Raw genomic sequence first — 11,343 nt, forward strand, 5'->3', positions numbered from 1 at the left:
TTCTCATATATAAAAATAAATAAAAGAAAAGAAATAATAAATAAATAAATAAATAAATAAATAAATAAATAAATCTTAAAAAAAATTTTTTTTAAAAAGTCTTTAAAAAAAAAAAAGAAAACAGCTGTCGGCCTCCCCACTTGTCTCTCACCCCATATGTCTCTCGCAAGTGTCTCTCCATATCTCTTCTCCACTTGTCTCCTTCCAAGTTCCTGGTGCAAGTCAAAGCCAGAGAAGGCAGAGCCCTTTTTATAGCCTACTTGCCTTCTGTGTTCTAGAGCTTCAACCTGACCACTCAGCTCCACCCCTAGTACCCAGTAGCCAGTCTAAGGTGGTTGCAGGTGAGTTGGATGGGATAAATGGTAACCCCCTAGCAAGATCATATGTATATAATGATTATTTCCCTTTTTCTGCTAACTTTCCCTGCTGGTGTTAAAAGATTATTTCAGTTTTGTTTATTTATTTATTTGTTTATTTGTTTAGTTAGTCACTAACTTAATCTCGGACTCTCCCCCAAATTAAGCAACCACTTCTCACTCATTTCAAATGCTGAAACTCCTTAGCTATTGTGTCTGTCTCATTGTCTCTAAGAGACAATCAGGAATGGGTGCTCCCTAGAGCAGCTGCGAAGTCATTGACTTGGGGTATCCTTCCACTACCTAATTGGAGCTTTCCTTCTCTCTCAAACAGGGTCTGCTTTTCTCCAGGTGCCACATCTTCATTTTTTCTTTTATTCCCCTATTTTGGGTGGAGAATTTTCTTCCTGAGATAGAATGCATGGGAGACAAATTTTGGAGACTTTGCGTATCTGAAAATGTCATTATTGTGTCTTCACACTCGGTTGAGAGATTAGATGAATAGAAGATAATACGTTGGAAATAATTGCCTTTATCTTCTAGCTTTCAGAATTATTCCTAGGAGGTCTACTGCTATTCTGATTCATTTGTATGAAACCCAGGTACACACAGCCCACCACTTACAATTATGGTTTGCCTTACAATTTTTCATTGATGACGATGCAAAAGTGATATGCATGCAGGAGAGACCATACTTGCAACTTGGAGCGTTGGTCTTTTCCTGGGCAGTGACCACACTCCCTCACGATGCCGAGAGCACTTCAAATTGCAACTCCAAGTCAGCTACATGATCTGTTTTGCTCATTTCAGTATGCAATAAATTGCACGAGATAGTCAAGACTTTATCATAAAATACATTTTGTGTTCAATGAGTTCACCTGACTATAGGTTCACATAAGTGTTCTGAGCATCCTCAAGGTAGGCTAAGCTAAGCCATGATGGTGGGTAGCTTAGGTGTATTAAATGCATTGCTGACTTAGGGCATTTTTAACTTACAAATATTGGGTTTATCAGGAAACAATCCCATTGTAAGTTGAGGAAGAGCTGTGTTCGCTCTGGAACCTTGTAGGATCCTCTTTGTCTGCAATATGCTAAAATGCCATGATGATGTCCCTTTCTGTGGGTTTTTTTTTTCCACTGGTTTTTCTGGGTATTCAATTGGCTCTTTTGAACTGGATACCCATATCTCTAAGACTGGGACAATTTTCTTGAATTATGCTTTTGATAATTTTTTAACCTCTATTTTGTCTACTCTTATTTTTAGAATTCCTCTAGTTTGGATGTTAGCTCTCTTGCTATAGCCTCCAATTTTCCTTTTCTCTTCTAATTATTCCCTCCACAAGTAATTTCCTCAACTTAATTTCCCATCATCTATTGATTTTTTAAAGAAATTCTTCTAAATTTAATTTCCAAGAGCTCTTTTTTGTTTCCTGACAATTCCCATGCTTGCCTTTTAGATGCAATATCACATCTTTTTTACATACATTTTCTTCTTCTGAATCATGTTTCTCTGGGATTATTTTGTCTGTTATTTGTTTGAGTCTTTGCTTTTTATATCAGACGCTTAAATGTCTAGTGCTTCTTGCCTGATTGCTCAGGACAGATCACTAAAAAGCTGTTGAGCGGGACTTATCAGTGCCTGGGTAGGGGTTGTCAATTGTAGATTTCACTACAGGGTGATCTGGGCTGGGTAATTCCTTTGGGAAATTCTTGATGTCATTTGATAAAGTTTCCCAGAGAAACTCTATCTGGTCTCCTGCCTGAAGAATATAAGCCTGGCTCTCAACATTCGGTCTGAAAACTTGCACACAATCCCCATGCTTTCACATACCTTTAATTGTGCCTGCTATCCCCTGGTCTAGAAACTCTCTGTTTTATCTCCTCTGGAGAGGTCTCATCTTTGCTAGAAATGAGAGCATGGAGTAGGAAGGGATCTGGGTCGACCTGTTTTTTTGAGCAAGCTTTCAAATGATCTTATGTTTTCAGTGCTAACTTTGCCCCTTCTAGAAATATCTCATATCACCCATTCCTGAGTCTCTGGGGTTTCTGTGCTATAACTTGGGGTGTTCCTGTCTGAGTTAGAATCTAACTTTCTGGGCCTCCCCGGTGGCGCAGCGGTTGGGCGCTGGGTTGCGAAGCTGCCTGCAGCCTCTGCAGCCGGTTCGATCCCCGGCTGCTCCCCGGCCACCGGAGGAGGGTCCCACATGGCGAGCAGACCTCTCCTGCCGCCCGCTGCTCCCCTCAGCAGTGTGCTTCGGTCCTTCTGCCTGCTCTGCTCCCCGCTCTGGCTCTGGTGAATTCTCTCACCCTCCCGCGCTTCTGACTGTACCCAGTGCATGTATAAACCAAACAAACAAACAAACAAATAATAAATAAATAAATAAATAAGACATGCCTCTAGAAAATTAAAAAAAAAAAAAAAAAGAATCTAACTTTCTCAGGCCTGCTTAGACAGTTTCCACTTATTAATATGGTATTTATTAAATGTGCTTTTTTTGCCTCCAGATTTTTGTTGCTGTTGTCTCCTTTCCCATGTTTTTGTGGGTTTATACTTTTTTTTTTTAAGTTTCCTTTAGTTTTTGTTTTAATGAGGTTTTAGGAGGAATGAAGTTAAAGAATGTCTTTAATCCGCCATCTTTAACTGGAAGTTCAAGCCAGTGCTTGGATGTGAACTCTACTTTTCTATACTGGCCGCCCAAGAAACAACCCAAATAATAATGATAATAACAATAATAATAATAATAGCCATTATTATTATTATAAATGGTTAAGCTTTTATGGTCTGTCAGAAACTATTTTAAGCAAATGGGCACCAACCACACCCTAAATGGCCTCACAGAATGTTTGATGACCCTCTTTGGAGCCTGCCCCTGCCCCAGGGAAGCCTGAGTGAGAACTTCAAGAACTACTTAGCACTAATGATATTGAGTTCTGGGGTGATTTGGGTTCATTTTTGGTTTCTCCTCTACTAGCTATGTAACTAACTTCTCTCTGTCTCAGCATCCACATCTGTAATATGTGGCTACTAAATAGTCCCTATCTGCCTTTCAGTGTTATTTGTGCATATTATATAATATAAGGCATATAATGTTCTTAGTGCAGCATCTAGAAATAATAAGCATTCAGAGAAAAAAAATGCAGGATTCCTATGTTCACTCTATCCTCCCACAGTGGGGCCTCCTAGTGGCGCAAGGGGTTAAGACACAGCACTACGAAGCTATCTGCAGCCTCTGCAGCATGAGTTCGATTCCCAGCCAGGGAGGTGACCCACATGGCGCAGCAGACCTCTCCTGCCTTGCCTGCTGCTCCCCTCAGCAGTGTATTTCAGTCAGTCTGCCTGTTCTGTTCCCCACTCTGTCTCTGGTGAATCCTCTCATCCTCCCCCCCCAAGTCTCTGAACTGTACCCAGTTCTTATATGCATAAATAAATAAATCTTTAAAAAAAAAAAATCCTCCCACAAGAGGTTCCGTGTGTGTCTCTGTGTGTGTGTGTTTCTGTGTGTATGTGTGTGTCTCCCAATGGTGAGTGTTAATTTGGCAACATTGACCTGGAGACAGATCTGGACTTGGGGAGGAAGCTGATATTCTGAGGCCCCAGGGATGACCCTGAGAAGCCTAGTTCTGCACATGTGGCCCCTGCCCCTGTGATTTGACATTTCTCTGTATCTCTCTCTGGCGCTGCCTTTCTTCTTGAACTCTACTTTTCCTAGTGTTCCAATCTCTCTGTTAATCTTATTGTCTCTGTCTGTATTTGCTAATTTAATGCACATAGAAGCCCTAAAAGGAAAGAACTTTTCTTTCTCATTGCAAATAAGGAAACTGAGGCACACTGATGAACCATGTCCAAAGTCACACAAAACTGCAGCTGGGACTCAAACAGCAGGTCTGCTCCAGGCCTGCATTCTTCACCCACCTGTCCTCATGTCCTTCCGGCGCCTCGTGGGTCTGTCCTTTGGATCATCCTCTCCTCCATCACCAAATCTATTGATTATTTTTTTTTCATTCTCAACCAATTTCTTCTTCTCTATGAGCTCTTCTTATACACATCATCATTTCTTTCCTCTTCCTTGCTCCCAGTGGGACTTTTTTTTTTTTTTTAAGATTTATTTATTTATGCATGCAAGAACTGGGGTATAGACCAGAGGTGTGGGGGGTGAGAGGAGTAACCAGAGACAGAGCAGGGAGCAGAACAGGCAGATCTACTGAAATACACTGCTGAGGGAACAGCGGGTGAGACTGGAGAGGTCTGCTATGCCATGTGGATAAGCTCCCTGTTGGGGGATCGAACTCCTGCTGCAGTGGCTGTGGATAACTTCATAGTGCTGATGCTTAACCCCTAGTGCCACCAGGGAGGCTCTCCCAGTGGGTCTTTCAAACACGTTTTCGGCTCAGAAGCCCACTATATAGAAACAGCCCTGACAGGGGCTGCCTTACAGAGAAGATGATCAAGAAGTTTCTCGTGCCCGGTCACATGGTGGGTAGGTACATGCCAGGCCTTGTCACTTACTACACCTCCCATCCTGTGTCCGTCATGAGCCAGAATCTCAAAATCCCTCCTTCACATTTAGTCTGAGATGAGCCAAAGGGACAGAGCAGGGGATTCTGCCATGTTTAATCGGGCACAGGGAAGCTTGTCTGGTGCTGGGCTCCTGGATCATCTGCAGCCTCTCCCCAGTCACTCCCCTGTCCTGTAGCAAGTTTTCTTCATTGGCTGTGGAAACGGGGCACAGAGAAGCAGGGCCAAGGGGGCCTGATGCTTAGCATTACCATGGACCAACCTGGACCAATCTACACTTATTCCTCACCCTCCTCCCCATTTGATATTTTGAGAAATTGAACCCAAGAGAGATCTATTTATTGACATACATCCTGTAAGGTCACACAACCAGAAAATGTTAGAACTAGAATTATCCTCATATCTGATTTCAGAGCAAATGAAACTGAATAAAGAGATAGGGTCCTGGGACTGATCGGGAGGGAAACTGAGGAGGAGGAGGTTCAGAGGGCACCCAGAAAAAGCTGACGAGTAGAAAAGGTGATGGAGTCAAAAACACATTCAGTTGGATGGACACTGTAAATCTGAGTCCTCTGAACTGTGGCAACAGGGCCGTGGGAAAGGGAGACACGCAGGCATTTGGGATTAGTGAGGCCATGTACTGTCATGATTACCCGAGTGTTTGATGCCTTTCAGAGCCCCCAGATCTCTTTGCCTATCCCCAGGGTGCTGGGCAGAGGCTCAGGAATTGAGAGTTAGCGTGGGCAATCCTGGCTGCTGATGTGTTAGTGTCAGCAGAGCCCAAAAGCAGGCAGGAGGACTGGCTGGGCAGCTAATGCTGTAGCCTCCATGAGGCAGCATTTCCAAAGCCTGGATTGTTCTCTTTTTCCACCTCTGGGACTCCAGGGCGAGGATAAAGGAAAGGGCATTCAGTCAGGAACCTGGTTTCCATTTCAGATGGAGACTAATTGATTCGGACCTGAGCCTCTTCACTTCTCATTACCACCAGGAGCCACTGAGTTCCTTTCATGTTGCAGGAGACCCAGGCCTCTCCCTCTCCAGCAAAGGTGGTGGCTTAACCCATTCCTGGCCCGCAAATGTTAGTATGTCCAGGCCAGTGCATGCTTGCAGAGCAGAGGGCAGTGGGGAGGAATCCACGCAGGGGCAAGATACAGAAAAAAGTGCCACCCACTCCACACCTCGGTTTCAGGCTATTGGACACCATCTGGCCTGAATCCCTCCTGTATGCTTCCCATGCTCCTGTCCCTGCAGCTGAACTGGACAGACCCTTAAAGGCCATCTCCCAGGCATTTCAAGGATCAAGATTAGAAATCCCACTTATTGTCCTGAGTGTGATCTTGTGTAAGTTATTTAATTCTTTTGTGTTGCATACTCCTTAATTACAGAATGTATTGGGCCTTTTTGCTTCCATCTGGAATATTTCATTTTAATAAATTTTTAAAAAGAGTTTATATGGTAAAGAAATAAAGTTTATATGGTAAGATAGTAAATTTTTAAAAAGAGTTTATATGGTAAAAAAAATAATGAAAGTAGTTTTCTGTTTCCAGAGGGAAAAAAAAAATACACTTCTATGTCCTTGGAGAGATTTGAGCAGCTTTTGGATCTTCAACTGTGCACTGGAGTGTCGATTGACTTCAATCACAACTTCAGTCATTTGTTAAAACTAAAATCATGCTATAAAGATAAGTGAAGAGACTGAGCAAGCAGAAACCAAGGTTGATCAGAGCTTCTTCGGTGTGTAACTTCGACTGTCCTCAGCTGTATATTTCTGTCGGATCAAACAAGCCCATGTCACCATGAGGCACCATGATGAGCTGAGATATAGTTCAAGTGGCAACAGGCAAGTTGAGAAGGAAGATGAACCAGTGCAATGAAAGGAGCATTCATACAGTAACAATGGTGTGGCCAACCAGTTCTGGAACTACCCACTTGTTTAATTTCAAGCAACATGATCTGGCATGAATGTAACCACATTCTAAATCAGGCCATGTAATCACGGAGGACACCGAGAGGAAGATGAGCATGCAACAGTGGGGAGACAGACAGAACCCCCCCACCACACACACACACACACACACACACACACACACTGCCGCCACCCTCCTGCCAGACTCCTTATCTATTTCTATTCGTTTTCAGTACAAAATCAATATATGCCTTTGGTAAGAAAAAAATTAATATGTAAATATCTAAAGTCATCCCATTAACGGTTTTGTGTGTAGACTTTCAAATCTTTTCAAGCTGAACTTTAAATACCTCAATATATAATTACATGGGTTTTTGCTTTGTTTTACAAATGTGATGTATATGCTACTGACTGTTCTAAAATAGGTTTTTTTTACTCAATAAATTATGCATATTCTTCATCTAGAGTTGTATATTTCTACTTCAATCTTTATAGCAGCTGCATAGGATTCCATAAAAGGTGCCATGATTTATCTACCTGCTTTCCTAATGATAAGCAGGTAGGCTGTCTCTAAGATTTCATTATTCCAAAAATACTGTGATGAACTTGCTTTGTAACACACTCAATTGGGTTGATAGCTCAGCTCAAGATTCACATGGTGAGGGGTTAAGTCTCAGCGCTATCACCCCTAAAGCCTGAGTTCAATCCCCAGCCAGGGAAATAACTCACATGGCACAGCAAATCTCTCCTGTCTCACCGCTGTTCCCCTCAGCAGTGTGTTTCAGTCAATCTGCCTGTTTTTCTGCCCACTCTCTTTGGTGAATCCTCTCACCTCCCCCGCTTCCTGCACCTCTGGCCCACACCCCAGCTCTTGTATGCATAAACAAATAAAACTTAAAAAAATAACCTTTAAAAAAAAAAGATTCAAACAATGGTAATAATGCCTGTGATACTCCTCATCTTGGGGACCATCTCATCCTCTGCACCCTTGAATCTGTAGTGTATATATGTGCTGGTTTGGAGGCCACTTGTGTCCCCACCACCCTGTTTCCAGGGCTGCCATGGGGTCCTAGGGTGGCGAGCAGACTGCAAGCTGAATCACAGCAGAGTCCCTTCCCAGGATCTTCCACCTGGACCCAGGAGAGAGAGGCCTTATTATCTTTCCAGTTAGGAGGCAAGGATGACAAAAACCCAGGAACTGTCAGATGGCATGAGAGAAGGAAATCAACATAGAGCCGCAGAGTTAAAGGAGACTTTCTCATTTTTTAACCAAAGGACTAGGTTCTTTCCTTGGCTTTTAACATTCTCTGATTCTGGGGCAGCAGTTTGCAGGGGAAGCCAGGGCTCCTCCCACCCTTACTTTCTACTCCATCAAAGTCTGAGAGCTGGAGCTTCTGAGCCCTGGAAGATCAGGGATCTCTCTAGGAAAGCCCTTTCTTCTTCTCACTGGAGTATCTTCTCGCTGAAATTGCATCTGTACTGCATGAACTAACTTCTTTGGGAGGTCTCCTTTGAAAGCTATCACACAATATCTCAGGGCACTTTTTATATTTTTATTTATTTATTTTGTATTGAGGTAACATGGGTTTACAACAGTGTATATGTGATTTAGAGCTATAGGAGCACACTCCTTCAGATGTTCGTTACCACACCACATCCACCACCAAAGCTCCCAGAGTCCTTCACCACAGCCCACTGGGCCTCGCCCCTCGTTGCTCTCCCCTTCTCACTCCCCCACTGGCAGCCTCACTTCTGAACCTGTGTTTCATTTCTCTGCATTCCACATATCTCAGCATAGCTCTCAGGTCTTTCATGACAGCAAACATGAGAGCAGGAGAGATAAAGCAGGAGAACAGTGGACACATTTCATTATTCAACAAACATTTATGAAATACCGCCAATGTCCCAGCACAGGGGTGGAAAGTTTCCAAGGTCCTGGCCCCCCCATCATGGACTACTATCCCTCCAGGCTCTCTGATATCCTCCCTATGTCCATCCAGCCATCATTTGAAGCAGCTGCGACGTTCATGTGAGCACACCACCCAACACCACTCAACTCCTCGCCTCCATAGCCCTCAACTCCTTTTCCCTTCCTTCCTGCATAAAATGAGGATTGCCCACTTCATAGGGTTCTTCTAAGGATCAAATGATTTCGTGCATGTAAGTGTGCATTGTAAATGGACAAGTGCCGCTAGATTAACACCCAGGAAGAGGAAGCTCAGGGGGAAAGAAAGAGGCAGGAGGGGAGGGAGCGGTGGATAATTGTGAGGGCAGAGAAGGGCAGGCCCTGAGGACCCCACACTGATAGAAGTGGCCAGTAGGACTGGATATTGGGGCTGGGTCAGAGTGGGGGAGGAGAGGTGCTTTGGAATGTAAAAAGCATGCAGTTTCCAACCAGGAGTGAGACCCTCCCAGCTCCAGCATTGTTTATTCTCTTGAGGGGGGGTGGTCTCAAGAGATTTCTGTGACCTGTTTGGAGCAGGGGCCTCCTGAGGCCTGGCAGCCTCTCCCTAGGATATCTGTCCATCTGTCCTTCCTCTCTCCCCAGCCCTAGAATCAGGCAAGATTCTCAGCGGAAGCTCCCTCTTTCCCCCGCCTGTTTCTCAGATTTCCTGAGCCAGACCAGGAGATGCTTCCACCTGGGAACACTGAGGGGAACGGAGGGGGCTAGATTTGGACACTCCCCACCCCACCACCACCTCAAGGGCCACAGGGGGCAGTTGGGGGCAGACAGCTTGGGGATGTGCGGCTCCCCTAAGGCGGGGCTGGGATATCAAAGCTGGAAGCTGGGGGGGTGGGGGGGCATGTCAGCCCAGCTTTGTCAGCCCCACTCCCATCAATGCATGAAAGCCTGGCTGTACAAACTGCATTCGCCTCGCTCTCAACCTGCATTCCCGATTGGTCATGGCCTGGCCCCAGCTGCATTCCTGGGCTAGAGGAGGCAGAGGGGCCTGGCCTCTTTGTTCTTCCCAAATCAGAGCTCAGAACCATGACAGGCTGATCACATTACCCAGCTGAGGTCAGCCTGGCAGGAATGACCCCCCTCCAGGGCCCTCCCCCACCCCACCAAGACAGAGCTACACACCCCATACCACCTAGTTCCTTACCTGTACCCCGATGGCAGGCTGCAGTGGGTCTTATTTCAGGAAGGGAAGACTCCCAAACCACAATTTTCTGCTGCCTCCTTCCAAGATCAGATGCTGGGAGCAGTGCCCAGACCTTCATTCCAGGGCTTGTCCAATTTCCCACCATCTCCAAGGACATGCAGCTGCTCCAGGGGGTCCAAATGTCCCAATAGTCATTGGACAGCTCAGAACCACATAGCACGTTCCTAGGTGGCATTTCGGTTTCAGGACAAGCCAAGCTTTCAGAGACAGATGCATTTATGTCATAAGCCCCATTTAAGCCACTGACCCTTCTCCTGGGAGTGAAATCTTTTCACCCTTTTCCTCTCCCAAGAATGCAAATTTGAACATCTGATCTGCCTGTTTTGAATCCTGGCTCTGCCACTTTTCTCGCTGTGTGACTTTGGATGACTTATTTAACTTGTCTGGGCCTCACTTTCCTCATTTGTGAAACTGGGAAAACCCTGGCAATTAAAAAAGCTCCTGTGTGAGAGGTGGATGGCATGTTGAGATATGTGACAAATGTTACTTTTCCTGCTCTCTTCCCTTCCCCCTCAAGTGAGTGGCCTCAAGCAGAGTCATCAGGATCATTAATACCCTTTCCTCCTTTCTCTGAATTCCTAAAGCCCCAAGAGTGAGGGCCAAACTATCTGGAGACAGCTATACACAAATTATCCTGTGTTGCTCTGAATAGTTTTATATGTCAGTCTTTGTCTCCCCAGCAAGCCTGTTGGCATTCCAGGAAAGACCTTTTACTTTGTTATTCATTCAACAAATATGCATTGAGAAGAAGCAGACCCCTGAGGCCTCAGCAGGGGAGACAGCAGTCAAGGTTGCTGCTCTTCTAAAGAGAAATGGGCAGTGAGTGGACAGACAGGCAGATAAGGGCCCATCACACTGTAAGTTGCAGCAAAGTTTCCCCCATTGCAAAGATGGGGAAGTCTAGGCCTTAGGGCCCCAGGAAGACACCACTGAGTAAATGACATTTAACCTGAGATCTGAAGTATAATGGGGGACAAGGGACGGAAAACAGTCCCCGTGGAGAGTGGAAGAGCAGCTGTGAGAGGGTCAGGGCCTCTGCAGCTCCATAAGGAATCCAGATTGTGTTCTAAGAGAACTTAAGAAGTCATTTTGAGGTGGTGATGGAGGAAAGGCCTAATCCATTGTGACCCAGCATAGAAAAGAAAGTGGCTGTGTCCAGGAATGGAAAATGGTGAAATTTGTGAGGCTGCTGGACAGCAGTCCAGCCTGGAGGTACACTATCTTTTTTGATCTTAAGAGTTTTCCTGGTTTTACACTGAGGCCCAGAGAAGTTAAGTAAGTCATCCAAAGTCACACAGCAACTAAGTGGCAGAGTCAGGATTTAAACCAGGCAGGTCAGGTATCAAAGTTTGCATTCTTGTAACTAACACATAGGAAAGGAAGAGGGTGGGTATAGCT

General features: G+C 45.0%; 1 pseudogene across 1 annotated transcript; it reads right to left on the reverse strand.

Moving 5' to 3' along the window:
• Positions 1 to 6,518: 6,518 nt before the first annotated feature.
• Positions 6,519 to 10,120, reverse strand: LOC311181466 (protein cornichon homolog 4-like; annotated as a pseudogene). Its single transcript has 2 exons — positions 9,886 to 10,120; positions 6,519 to 6,997 (listed from the first exon to the last, which is right to left on the reverse strand). The product of its transcript is annotated as a protein cornichon homolog 4-like (transcript).
• Between the last annotated feature and the right edge of the window lie 1,223 nt (positions 10,121 to 11,343).

This window comes from Talpa europaea (assembly GCF_964194135.1).
Source record: "Talpa europaea genome assembly, chromosome: 12".
NCBI classification, from domain to species: domain Eukaryota; kingdom Metazoa; phylum Chordata; class Mammalia; order Eulipotyphla; family Talpidae; genus Talpa; species Talpa europaea.